Raw genomic sequence first — 15,540 nt, forward strand, 5'->3', positions numbered from 1 at the left:
TGCTCTTAATCACTGCCCCCATTATACCACTTTCACTGATCTGCTAAATAAATCTTCCTCTGTTCTTATTATATAAAGATGAGAAAGAAAGAATGTGAGAATACATATTTTCTTTAGTTATGATTAGCAGCTTCCTGTTTTCATCAGTCTGGATCCAGCTAGGAAAATGATGTCTCCTCCAAGTTATTCACTGAAGGGAATTCAAAATGGGCAACCAGTTATAAAAGCATAGGAAGAACTAAACGGCCCAGTAAGGGACTATGAGGCAACCCAGAATTTAGCAAGACTCAGAAAACTATCACTACCTTTCGGTCTCAAATAAGAAAGGAGAGGACATTACCAAAGGCTGGGAGCCAGGACCATGAGTTGACCCTATGGACTGAAGTTCTACAAAAGCAGCATGCTCTGCCTTGGAGATAATGCTGAAAGCAGGAAAAATGGGGAAAGACATTCTAGCTTTGCTGCTTCTCTCCTCCAGCCCCCAAAGGCACCTTCACTGTACAAGTCTAGCCAGAAGGCAATTTGTAGTAAAACCTAGAAAACACAGGGTTAAATCCTCTATGCCACAAAGCAGAGCTGAGTACAAGAGCAAAAAAATTGTATTTGGGGATCAGATGATCAAATGATCACGTAACTACTCCCCAAGGTTGACATTCAAACTATTGGATAACAAATTAAATATAAATCTGAAAAGAATTAGCAAGTGTTTGCAAGACAAACTCTAACGAAATGGGTCTTCCACATTTAATTATTAAAAAATATTAATTATGTACCTTTTATATGCCAACTATGATCTAGAAAAATATAAGCCCCCAGAGGGCAAGAAGCATGTTTGGTTTATTTACAAAAACCACAATTTTCTTATTAACAAAAGAAATTTTTAGAAAAATTTTTTAATTGTTGATGGGCCTTTATTCATTTATTTATGTGTGGTGCTGAGAATTGAACCCAGCTCCTCACACATACTAGGCAAATGTTGTACCACTGAGCCACAATCCCAACTCTTAACAAAAATTTAAATTAAAGGCATAATTGAACTTTTGTACAAAAAGCCAATTGTTCACAAGATCCAAAGAACACTGTCTAGGTAGCATGTACAAAAAATGACTTAGACATTTTAGTCAAGAGTAAATTCTATGAATCAACAAGATATAAAAACTATTTTATCAGAAAAAATGGATTGAATCCAGGGGCAGGGATATTAGGATGGCATTCCTATCCTAAAATTCACTAGTCAGATCAGCTTGAAATGATTTTTGAACTTCCAGTCATCCTCTATGAGAAATGGAAAGCAACTAAATTATGTACAGAAGAGAGATGGGGTGGTATAGATCCTCAAAATCATGTACAAACAATAATTGAGCCTGCAAGTTTTTGAACTGAAGAATAAAAGGGTAGGAAGGTATATAAACACACTCATCAAAGAATTTAAGGAGCAAGTATTAAGTGCCAACTATCTGCTCCACTGAAAGAGACATGGCCTCCACCCCAGTTCTGCATCCTGGACACCCATGCAGCGTCCATGCTTTATATAACATAGAATTCCACTTGCAGGTGTCTGGAATAGTCAGTGATAGTGAGCCCTTAAGCCAGCCACTTATGCCAGCACCTGAAGTATAAAGGTAAGTTGGCCCTGCTTCTCCCTAAATGCGGACTTGGACTGGAAAACAATGAAAGACTAAACCAGTTAGTAATAGAAGCAGAAGTTAAAAGGAAGCCATCAGAGTTTGTCCGTGGCAAACAGAGACCATGTGTAAACTACAAGAATGAATAAAAAAAACTCTTTGTAAGTGGAGAACATTCAGCAGCAGAAAGAAAAAAACAGCAAACTTCAGAGGGGCAGCCAAGGTGCTGAGAAAATGAGGGAGAAAGTGGGGAGTCAGTTCTGTTCCTGCTAGCTTTTCTCCTTTGGTTCCATTCCATATGGATCCTAATAAGTTCCTTATTTCTTAAGGTCATATTTATGAGTTTCTGCTCTTATAATACATACATACATAATACTAAAACAGTTTTGAGAAAAAGTAAATTTGCACAGTTTAGAATAGTCTTGAGAGGTGAACAGCAATTGGTAGAACCTCCAGAGATTCCATCACCTTCAAACAGTCCCTTATATGTGAAATGGGGCTGCCTCAGGAAACAGAACTTTGCCACCAAGATGGTCCAGGCACACAATGCCAGTCACATGGTTGGGATTTAAGCCCATTATATGCTGCCATGAAGGAACTACCTACAAGACTCTTCAGGCCCTCAGACTACATCCTCTGATTATAGGTGGAAACTCTATAACCTCAAGTAATAGAGATGACTTTCATAATCTAAGAAAAGCCTAGTCCTCTCAAATAGATTTTTGTCTTTTGTTTTTCTTTAACAATACTTTTCTGTCCAAAGCTTTGTCATCTTGAGCTTCTTTTCTTTCAAATAGGAAATGACAAGTCCAACTACAGTTTTTAAGTTCAGTAAATAACGTTTTAAGAATTTGAGGTTGTAAGAAAAGAAACAGGTCATTTTGGCACCAATTTTTTCCATTAATTTTTAAATTCGTGTGTATTTTTTATTAAATTCAGTTCATATGATTTTGATTTATTTACACTTAGCTCCCTAACATGTGTGGTTAGCAATTTGATGACTATGCACCTTCTAATTAGTCTGTCTCAAAACCAGAAATTCATGTGTTGCCAACACCACCAAAGTGAAATCCAGCTGACACAAATTTGGATACAAATCGAAGAAGCCATAAAATTAAAGACTGTTCTAAACTTGGCGATAAAAGTTCTCTTGTTCCCAAAAAATTACAGACAAAACAAGTTCCAAGTATAAAGTATTTTACAAACTTTTTATGCAAACATGTGCTGTACAGATAAATAGCAGTGGGACAGATGCCTCTCCTATTGCTCTGCTGCCACAATCTACCAGAACTTGTGATTATAATGGGTTACTGCTTCATGTGGGGTTGTGACTGCATACCCAAAGAACTGGGGACCCTAGTCAAGAAAGCCAGTCAACCTGATCGTTAGGCAGGGTGTGAACCAAACCACTCAGACAGTATGCTTCTCATTCATAGAATTAGATAATGTTGAGTGTGGTAGTAACTTTGGAAATCATCTTGGCCAATCCTTCACTCCACCAATGTGTTTTAAATGGTTGTTTTGACATTCCCTGTACATAACCTTTAAAATTCTGAAGACATTGGTCCAGGCATGCATTTAATTATAAAACTTAAGGCACATATGGAGCAGAGAGAAAATTTTCTAGGGAAACCTAGAGAATTATGTTTTATGGATGCCTCTTTCTACTTATTCCTAAGACCTACAACATGGAAATGGATTTCCCCCTTTAAATATGTTAAAAAGAATGATAGCACTACTGAGGTATGTAAAATGCACATTAATTTGTCCTTATTGTATAAAAAGTGCATTTCATATACAATTTATGTTGATAAAAATTCTAAACTTTCTTCAATATGTATACACATGCCAACTTTCTGCAAGCCAACATCGCATAAATCATATATTCAAAACAAATACCAAAAATGTATGACTTACATAATTAAACACTTATGTATTAAATTTACATATGGGCATAATCTTTCCAATTTAAGGATATTTAGCCATGCTTGGGTTCATGTATTCCACAATGGTTGTGAAAAATGGCCTTAGCCAGAAGTCCTTTTCTTAATGAGTTCTTAAAAGGTTTGGGCCACTGCCCTCAAGTGACTTTGAACATCCTGAAAGTTAGAAAAATAAGCCTAAAATGGATATTCCTATTGCTTTTTCTCCCACCAGTGTCAGATTATCCCACCACATTTGCAAGCTCTTGTCTTAGGTCATTACATTTCTATTAACTAAAAAGATGGAAGATGACCCATCTAACATGGACAGGCATTACCCAGACCACCCACTCCTCCGAAATTCTCTTTCACTATTATTTTACTCATCATCCCTCTAAGATATCTACTCTGTCCTGTCCTCACCATGTAGCAGTCAGGAAGCACAGATCTCAAAAGATTCAATGGTTCCTAAGAACTCTTCTCTTTTTTTGTCATTTAAAAATATATTTCATAAATTAAAATTCCCCTTTTTAAGAAATCCCTATTTCCCCCAAACCACTGCTGCTTTCCCTCCATCCACCCAAACTGTACCACATATTTCAAGACCCTACTCAAGTTTTACCTGTTACGGAAAACCCTTCCCTGAGCCCTATGCAATTTATCCCAACCTTGAACCTCTGATTTACATGTTCTGTACCACCCGGTCTAGTCCACCATTATACATAGGCTTAGAGTCACTCTAATTATTTTTTTTTTTATATTGATCCGATCTTCCCAGTTATACTACAGATTCCTAAGAGGAAATAACTACCCTTTATGTTATTTTCCCATTCTCACAGTGACCTGTAGGTTGCAGAACCCAAAGTAGGTGTCAACTACATACACATCAGTCAGTAGATGAATAAGTGTTTAAGTTCATTTCTACTTTACAAATGACAATAAAGTAATATTTCTGCCACTAGCTATCACAGACTTGTTTCTTCTAAAATTAACTTTTAATTTGTAAAAACATTTATCTATAAGAAATGTATCTATAACATTTAAAAAAAAAAGTTATAAACTTTGCAATGAAAGCCATCCCTTCTAATCATAAATTAGTTTGGCTAACAAGCTTTTAAGGTACTGATCTTCACATTCCAGGAACTCACATTCTCATGAGAGAAAAGAATGTCAATAAATCAAGATACAATGTAAAAAGCACTTCCAAAAGGACAAGTTCCAACACATCAAAGGCCAGAGAAGAACCCCCAGAGGTTTTTTAATCAAACTCTACAATCTAGTGATTGTATGTATTCGGAGCCAATTTTTTCATTTGTCTTTGCTATATAAAACCAGAGTATTTTAAAACAATAAGATGTATAATTTATATTGAGATTCACAATAAAGCAGGCCATAGAGATAAGAAATAATTTAGGGAAAAACATAATGAATATTATACTTGGAGAAAGTAAATTTGGACAAATATAGGATATGAAGTTACATTCATGAAAATGTAGTTAGTTACCTATTCAAAATAAAAACCGCACTCACCTGAAGCATCTGTCTACTTTAATCATGTTATTTACTGTGGTTTTGCTTGTTCATGCCTGTGCAATTCCTTGTACATATGCCTGGGGACTGGAATAGGTTCAGCTGGCTTATATTCAGGCCTATCTTTTGGTAAAAATTAGTGTAAAATGGAAACACTGTCTTTGCTTATTTGCTATCTTAATGTTACATGACAATGTCAAGATCTCACTGCAGATCAGGGTACACATCAAACGTGTGTCTTAAAACTCTTTGAACTTATTGTGAATACTCTTTTCACATCTTCCTTTCACATTTCAGGATTTTATTATCCTTATGTTTGTATAAAATATGATAATTAGATTTCATTTTCTTCCAGAATCAAGTGGAATAGACCTCTGATATTACTTGCTTTGAAATAAGTTTATCTGATAAGTCATGGCTGGCAGCAGAAGAAACAGTAAGACTTACATATTTGGGAAAGAAATCTGAAACAGTAACCTCAATAAAGAGTGACCCAAGGTGGAAGTAAGAAACACGTAGGAGATCTAGAGGGAGGAAATGTGCATCATCTCCTCTTGAGTTTTCTAAATAATCATTGACAGTTGAAACAAAAATTATTACACTCCCCAATGTGGTATTAGGTACATATAAATACTTAAGACAATAAATGGAGGAAGAGGGGATTTAAAGGCAGCAACAGTGAGTGACAGCACCCTTCAGCCACATGACCATATAGGTAAGCAATCAATACTCTATAATGTTCTATGTTGCTAAGCTATGGTGTTCAGTATATTTGGTGTATTAAACACCTTTTTATTTATAATATTTCAATTCACAATGGGTTTATTGGGACATAGACTCCATCATAAGTCAAGGAGTGTCTATAATCCATAAGCACTTGAACTGGTAAAAATAAGAAACCAGTAGACTCTCATAAGTTATGTATATATACTGAAATACCAAAAACAACCACTAAAAACATCTATTTAGAGAGGTACACTTAAAAAATAAAAACAGTAGATAAGTCAAAATGGTATTCTAAAAAATCTCCAAATAACACACACAGGAAGGCAAGAAAAAAAGAGTAAAATGAAAAAAAAAAGAAAGGTCAAACAAAACAAAATATAAAATAGATATAAACCCTAACAAATAAATGATTTCGTCTAGTGCAAATTGTCTATATACACCAATTAAATGAGACTGGTTAAATAGATTTAAAAACATGTTCAAACTATATGCCATCTTAAAGAAACTCATTGCAAGCATAGTGTTTTAGGTAAGTTGAAGTAAAAGATAAAAAACTACACAGATATTAGTCAAAGGAAAGTAGGAGTAGCTACTTAATATCAGATAAAGTAGACGTCAGAGCAAAGAAAATTACTAGAGAAAATGAAGAACATTATATAATGATAAAATGGGTTGATTCACCAAATAGAGAAAGCAGTTCTAAATATGCATGCACAAATGGAACTGCAGAATATGCGAAGAAAAACCAGTGGACTGAAAGGAGAAATAGACACACCCACAAATACAGTTCAACACACCAACTGAAACAACTGAAGGGACCAGTAGAAAATCAACAAGGACATACCACACTTGATCTTGGTCACAGGCCAACAAGTGATCAGAAAGGATACAGAAAAATTCAACAACCCCAACCAACAGAATCTAATTGACATTTGTTGAACACTTCATCCAACAACACACATTGTGTTCAAGTGCTTATGGATTAGAGATGATCCTTGATTTATGATGGGGTTATGTCCCAATGAACCACTTGTAAATTAAGAAGAGTGATCACATGGTTGACTGAGAAGTTGTGGCTCACTGTTGCTACCCAGTGTCCCAAAAGGGCATTGTACCAGATGGGGCTAGCCTAGGAAAATATAACAAGGCAAAGTATTGTTTCTACTGAATATGTGTCACTTTCACAACATTATAAAACTGAAAAAAAAAAATGTAAGTCAAACCATTGTAAGTCCTCACAGTCAGCCCTCTGTATCTGTGGGTTTTGCATCCATGGATTCAACCAACTGCAGATTGAAAATATTCAGGAAAAAATGCATCTGTAGTTAACATGGATACAATGTTTTCTTGTTATTACTTCTTAAATGATACACTACAACTATAGAACATCCACATTGTATTAGATATTACAAGAAATCAAAAGATTTAAAGTGTGCAAGGGAATATATGTAGGTTTTATCCAAATACATGACATTTCACATAGAAGATTTCAGCATCAGTGGATTTGGATATTCACAAGTATTCCAGGAGCCAATACCCTGTGGTTATCAAAACTGTATATACCAAAAGGTAGACCACATCCTGGCCTAGAAAACAAACTTCAACAAATTGAACAGTGTGTTATCACACCATAAGTACTCAAATACTCAAAGTAGAAATCATTAACAGAAGGAAAATAGGAAATTTTCCAAGCACTCTGACACTAAATAATACTTTCTAGTAATTCACAGGTCAAATAGGAAGCCTCAAGGGAAATTTAAAACTGCATTAATCTGAAAAACAATGAAAATACGACCTATCAAAATTGTGGGTGCAGCTAAAGCAATGCTAAAAGGAAAATCCATGACACTAAATATGTGTATTAGGAATGTCTGAGTTTCAAACAACAATCTAAGTTACTAGCTCAAGAATCTAGAGAAAGAAGAGCAAAATTAACCCAAGCAAAGGAAAATAGGCAGTAAAGCAACAGAGAAAACCAATGAAGCACAGAATTGTTTCTCATAACATTTCAATAAAATTAACAACTCTAGTAATTGTGGTAAAAAAAGATGGAAGAAGACACAAATTATTATGCATGAAATGCAATATCACTACAGAGTTTATCAAAAGAATAATATGGGAATACTATGAATGACTCTACACACACAATTTTGACAATTTAGAGAAAATAGCCCAATTCTTCACAGAACAAAATCTACTACAACTTGTCCATGATGAACACATAATTTGAATAGTCCTACAATTTTTAATGAAATTGAAATTGCAATTTTAAAATTGCTTGCTGACCAGTTCTCTAGATCCACATTGTTTATTGGAGAATTCCACCAAATGTCTAGAACAGAACTACTACATGGGTGATAATGGCCAAATGGTGGAGCAGAAAAGTACTGGACCATCCTTTTCTCAATGAACACACCAATTGAAGAACAATTCATGAACAAATTCCCTTTGTGAGAAATTCAGAAACTAACTGAAAGACTTCTACATCCCAGATGAACATGAAACCAGATTCATCAAAAGTTAGTAGGGAGATTTTGGTAACTTCTCACCACAGTCCATATCCCTGGCCCAACACTACACAATTGGTAAGAGACCCACCAGCTCCCAGCTTCTATGAGAGAAGGAAAAGAGTTGGTCTGCAGGTTCAATGCCCCAGCTTCAATGGGAGCTACCCAATGGACTGACTTCCTTTTTTGCTGATCGTGGATCTCAGAGAGGTCCTCAAAGTCTAGCTGCCTGAGGGAGAACAATGACTGCAACTCAGACTAGTAATCACACAGTTCAGCACAGATGAAGCATACAAAACACACACACACACACACACACACACACACACACACACACACCTTCCAGTTTCTACCTGGGAAAAGAAAGGGTTGATTTATGTACATAATACCCTACTTTTCCAGGGGCTTCCCCAAAACTGACTTTTTTCATGCCTATTCCTATAAATTTATGGGGTCTGGCATACTCTAGAAACCTGGGGGCTACAAAGAACAAAGAAAGCAAGTTGGACCAAAACAGAGGTTTGAGAAGCCCACAGAATCTCTGGCCAGGCCTATTGAGATAGGTGTCTTTTCCTGCAGAAGGCCAGTCTGTGAAAATTAAGAGAGAAGGATGCTTTGCCTAATGCACAGACACCAACACAGAGAGTCAAAGCTGATAAAGATAACCATCATAAAAGTGCTCAACAAGGTCAGAAAAACTAGGCAAGAAAAAAGTGAGAATTTTAACAAAGGGATAGAAAATGTTAAAAAGTAAACAGAAATTACAAAAATTTTTGAAAGATACAATAACTGAACTGAAAAAGTTCACTATAGGAGTTCAATAGAAGACTAGATCAATCAGAATGAAAGATCAGTGAAGTCAAAGACAGGTCACTGGAAATTATTCATTCAGAGAAACAAAAAGAAAAAAGGAATAAAAAAGAGTGAAGAAAGTTTAAGGGACTTATAGGGCACCATCGAGTGACCAAAAAACAAAGCAAACAAACAAACAACAACAACAACAAAATTCACATTATGAAAGAAAAAGAAGAAAAGAACAAGAAAGTATCAGAAAGCATATACGAATAAATAATGAATGAAAATTTCCCAAATCTGCAGAAGGAAATAAACCTCTAAATCTAAGATATCCAAATGTACCATCACTGGTACAAAAACTACCTCAGAAAATTAACTTAAAAGAGAAAAGACTAATTTGGATTCACAGTTTCAAAGGTTTCAGTCTGTGGTCTAATGGCTCCATTGTTTTTGGGTCTGTGGCAAGGCAGAATATCATGATGGGGAGCCAGTGGTGGAATAAAGCTGCTTGTTTCATGGCATGCAGGAAACAAAATGAGAGAGGAAGGGTCCAGGATACCAATGTCCTCATTCATACCTATGAATGACCTAACTTCCTTCCACTATGTCCCCCTTCCTAAAGATTTCACCACCTCCCAATAGTGCCACAGGCTGGTGGCCAAGCTTTTAACATATGGCTCTTTGGGAGACACTTGAAATCCAGACCATAACACCATAACATCAAATACAATGAACCCAAAGATATCCACACAGAGATTCCTTATAATCAACTTGTTAAAAATCAAAGACAAAAAGAATTCTGAAAGTAGGAAGAGAAGGATGGCTTGTCACAAAAAAAGGGAAACTCCCTAAGGCTATCAGCATATATCCTAGCAGAAACTTTGCAGGTCAGAAGTGAAAGGACAACATATTTAACATGCTAAAAGTAAAAAACTGCCAACCAAGGATATTATACCTTGCAAAACTATTCTTCAAAATGATGTATAACTAATTAGAATGAATAGAAAAATAATTAAAAAATTAAAAAGTTAAGAAATAAAAAAAATGTGGAGATATATTTTTTCTACACAAACTAAAGCTTAGGGAGTTCAATTAGATATTATGCCTTACAAAAAATGCTAAAGGAAGTTCTTCTCCTTGAAATTAATTGATACTGAAGAGCAAAATTATTTATCATTATTATAGTTTAAGATAGTATAAAACTCATCATTAAAGGTGCATATATAGACAAATATAAAATAGTTTGAATCTTTGTATTCAATTAAACTTGCATTACCAGCTTAAAAAGACTAATACAAGATATTTTATGTAAGCCCCACTGCCACCATAAAGAAAATAGCTACAGAAATTACACAAAAGAAGAATCAAAACATCAACAACTACAATGCATACAAGAGAGGAACAGATGGACAAAATAATTACAAGACTAACAGAGAACATCTAATAGCATAGCAATAATAAATCCTCTCCAACAATAATTAACTTAAATGTGAATGGATTAAACTCCTCAATCAAAAGACATAGAGATACAAGATGTATTTTTTTAAATGGCCCAACTATATGCTGCCTACAAGAAATTTCACTCTAAATATAAGGACACTTATAAACTGAAAGCTAAGCAATGGGAAAGGATATCCCATGCAAATTGTAGCCTAAAAAGGATCTGGATGGCTTTACTTATATCAGACAATATATACTTGGAGTCAAAAATGGTTCCCAAGGACACAGAAGGACAAAATTGATTTTTTAAAAATTGTACTTGTGCTTGCGTGCCCAACATCAGAGCATTAAGTATATAAATGAACCATTGGCAAAACTGATAGGAAAAATAAATAGCAATATAATAATTGTAGGAGACTTCAATATCCCATTTTCAATAACATATAGAATACCTAGAAAGAAGACTAATAAGAAAACAAAGAACTTTTAACATTATAGGCCAAATGGACCAGAGAGATGCATACAGAACATTTTACCCAACAGCAGAGGAATACACATTCTTTTTAAGTGCACAGTAAAAATTCTCTAGAATAAATCACTAAACAAATTGTTAACAAATTTAAAAAGTTTGAAATCATAGTAAGCATAGTGAAATGAAACTAACAATAAACAATAGAAAATTCACAAATATGTGGAATTAAACAACGTACTATTGAACAACCATGGAGTCAATGAAGAAATAAAAAGGAAATTAGAAAACATTTTGAGGCAAAGAAAAACAAAATATAGCATACCAATACTCATGGTACAAAAGCAGTACTATGAGGGTAGTTTATCATGGAAAATGCCTACATTAAAAGAAGAAAAATCTTAAATAAACTAGCTTTATGCCTCAAGAAATTAGAATAATGAAGAGCAAACTAAACTAAAGCTACCAGAAGATAGGAAAGAAAATCACAGGAGAAAACAAAAGAAATAGATATTAGAAAAACAATTAAAACCTAATAGTTGGTTTTCTGAAAAGATAAACAAAATTGACAAACCTTTACCCCACTTTCTAAGAAAAAAAATTCAAATCAATAAGGTCACGAGTAAAGGAGTAGACATTACCTGGTTGCACAGAAATAGAAAGGATCATAAGAGAGCACTATGAACAATTATACATCAACAAATGATAATTTGGAAATACATTTCAATGATCATATACCATGACCAAATGGAATTTAGCTCTGGGATTCAAGGACGGTTTAGCATATGAAAATCAATTAATGTGTGGCTTACCACATTCATGTAATAAAGCATAAAAATCATACCTTCCTCAATAGCTATAGAAATATTTTTGATAAAATACAATTCTCTTTCATGATAAAAAAAATAGCTCAAAAATGTAGGAACAGATGGAAAGTTCTTGACATAATAAAGCCTACATGTCCACAACTAAGATCACACTTGATGATAAAGACTGAAACTTTTCTTCCCAGATTAGGAACAAGGATATCCATTCTCACCAAGTCTAGTCAACAAAGTACTGGAAGACTAGAAGAGTCATTTGGCAATGAAAGGAAATAAAAGGTATCCAAGTTGGAAAGGAGGAAGAAAAATTGTACCTGTTTACAATTTTTTGATCTTATAGAGAGACTCCTAAAAACTCCACTTTAAAAATATCCATTATAGCTAGACGCAGCAGCACACATCTGCTAAGGGGCTAGTTGAGGTGAGAGGATCCATTGAACTCAGAAGTTCAAGACTAAACTCAGCAACATAGCAAAACCTGTCTAAATAAATAAAAGTACTAATAAATTGGGTAAAGTTACAAGATGCAAATTTGACATCAACTAATTCAACAAAGATCCCTTGCATTTCTACACACTAACAATGGACTTTCTGAAAATGAAATTAGAAAAAAAACTCATTTCCAATAGTAATAAAAGAATAAAATGCTCAAAAATAAATTTAACCAAAAATATTAAAGATATATACTAAAAACTATAAAACACCGATAAAAAAATTTAAGGGACACACTAATGAAAGACTTAATACCATTAAAATGTCAATACCCCCAAATAAATATACAAATCCAGTGTCACCAGTCAAATCCCCAATGGTACTTTTTACAGAAGTAGAAAATCAATCTAAAATTCATATGAACCTAAAGACTACAATAGCCAAAGTTATTTTGAGCATGAAACAAAGTTGAAGGCATCACAATTACTGATTTGAAAATATGTTACAAAGACACAGTAATTAAAACAGTGTACATTTTTATAAAAATATACTCAGTGAAACACACAATTCTGCATAAATAATATGCACCAATTTTTTAAAAAAGCATACAAACACTATAGTACTGGCATAAAAACCAACAGATCATACAGAACAATGGAAAAGAATTAATAGTCAAGAAATAAATTCATGCACATCTGGCTACCTGATCTTCAACAAGAGTACCAATAATGCACAGTAGGGAAAGGATAGTCACTTTAACAAATGGCACTGGAAAATTGGATATTTATTTGCAAATTAAATCGTATCCTTATCATACACCATACACAAATACCAGCCCAAAGAGAATTAAAGACTTAAATCTAAGACCAGAAACTGTAAAACTCTTAGAAGAAAACATGGGGAAAGCTTTATAACATCATTCTTTGCAATGCAATCATATATATAATCCCAAAAGTGCAGGGATCAAAAGAAAACACAGACAGTAGGATTAAATCAAACCGAAAAACATCTGCACAGAAAAGGACATGAACAGTAGAGTGAAAAGGCAGTCTACAAAATAGGGAAAAAAATTGCAAACTATATATCAGATAATGACATAATTCCAAAATAGCTATGGAACTCCTACAACTCAATAGCAGAACAAACCAACAAAAACTAACAACTTGATTTAAAAATAGGAAAAGGAGTTGAACATAACATTTCTCTAAAGAAGTCATACTAATAGCCAACAGGTATATGAAAACATGCTCAATACACTGACCATCAGGGAAATGTAAACCAAAACCACAATGATCTATCACCTTACACCTATCAGGATGACTTCGTACAATACAAAATAAACAATTAGTTATTTTTTAAAAACCGAGTGTTGAAGGGGATGTAGGGAAATTGGAAAACTTGTGAACTGTCAATGGGAATGGAAAATGGGAATACAAAATGGTGGAGCTGCTATGGAAAATAGCATAGGTTTCTAGGTTACTAGAAAAATTAAAACTACCAAATGATCCAGCAATCCCACTTCTGGGTATTTATCCAAAGTAATTGAAATCAGGATCTCAAAGAAATATTTGCACTTCAATGTTCACTGTGGTGCTTTTTTATAATAGCCGAAATGTAGAAACAACCTAAATGCCAGCTGACAGATGACTACATAAAGAAAATGTGACTGGGGGTGTAGCTCAGTGGGAGAGTGCAACATCCCCAGCACCACAAAGAAAAGAAAGAGAAAACGTGGTATATACATGCAATGGAATGTCATTCAGCCTTAAAAAAGGGAAACTCTATCATTTGCAACCACATGGTTGAACCTGGAAAAAAGTGAAATAAGCCAGTCACAGAAGGGCAATTACTGACTGATCCAGTTCTATGAGAATAATAATCTAAAATATTCAAATTTATAGAATCAGGGCTGGGGTTGAGGCTCAGTGGCACAGTGCTTGCCTGGCACGTATGAGGCACTGGGTTCAATTCTCAGCACCACATATAAATAAATAAAATAAAGGTTCATCAACGACTAAAAAATTGTAAAAATAAACAAATTTATAGAATCAGAGAGTGGCATGGTGGTTGCCAGGGGATGGGAGAATGGGGAGTTGCTAATCAACAGACCAAAAATCTTAATAAAGAAAGATGAATAAATCATAAAACATTTTTCTCGTGGTAAAAAAATACAGTCATTTAAAATTTTAAGAGGGTAAATTTCATGTTAAATGTTCATATAGCCAAAAAGAGAAACATTTTTTAAAAAGAAAGATATTTTCAAAAGACTAGGAAAAAGAGAAGCATTGACTCCAAATGTACACCATCTCTTCTGCAAAATAAGAGGATTGAACACTTCTTGACTTATTGTATGAAGCTAGCATTGTCCTGACAACAAAATCAGACAAGGGCAATATAAAACAAAGGGAACTACAGACCAACATCATCACAACTACAGACGTTAAAATACATCACAAAATATATTAGCAAACAGAATTCAACAATATACAAAAAGAATTATATACCATGATCAACTAGGGTTTATTCCAGAAATGCAAGGAAGTTCCAAAATTTGCAAGACAACCAATGTAATCCAACATGTTATCAAACTAAAGAAAAAATTGCTTGATCATATCAACTAAAGAATAAAAAGCTTTTGACAAAAGTTAGCATTCATTTGTAATAACCATCAGGAAAACAGGAATCCAGAGGAACTTTCTGAACTTAAAAATGGGCATATATAAAAGAACTACAGCAAGCATCCTTAATGGTAAAAGACAAAATAATTCCCTCTAACACTGGGAAGAAGGTAAGAGTGTCTGCTTTCACCACTATTCATCACAGTGCTGAAAATAAAAAGTATATAGATTTGAAAGAAAGAAATAAAAATGACCATATTTGCAAATGACACAAGTGTCCTCATAGAAAATCTTAAGGTATCTTAAAAATGATAAGCAATAAATGAGTTCAGAAAGACTATAGGAGACAAAGTAAAAATACAAAAATCAATTTTATTTCTATATATTAGCAATAAGCATATGGATACTGAAATCAGAAAGATAATGTGTTGTGGTTTAGATATGATGTGTTTGTCAAGTTTCATGTGCCAGCTCAGTCCACAATATACAATATTCAAAGTTGGTGGACCTAGTGGGAGGTGATTGAGTCTTAACCACCTCATAAAGGGATTAATGCTGGTCTCATGGGGTGGATTAATTGTCTTGAGTGAATTAATTCCCATAATGCAGATTGTTATCAAATAGTGAACCTGGCTCCTCCCCAAGCTCTTAT

The sequence above is a fragment of the Sciurus carolinensis genome, chromosome 6 (genome assembly GCF_902686445.1).
Source record: "Sciurus carolinensis chromosome 6, mSciCar1.2, whole genome shotgun sequence".
Lineage (NCBI taxonomy): Eukaryota > Metazoa > Chordata > Mammalia > Rodentia > Sciuridae > Sciurus > Sciurus carolinensis.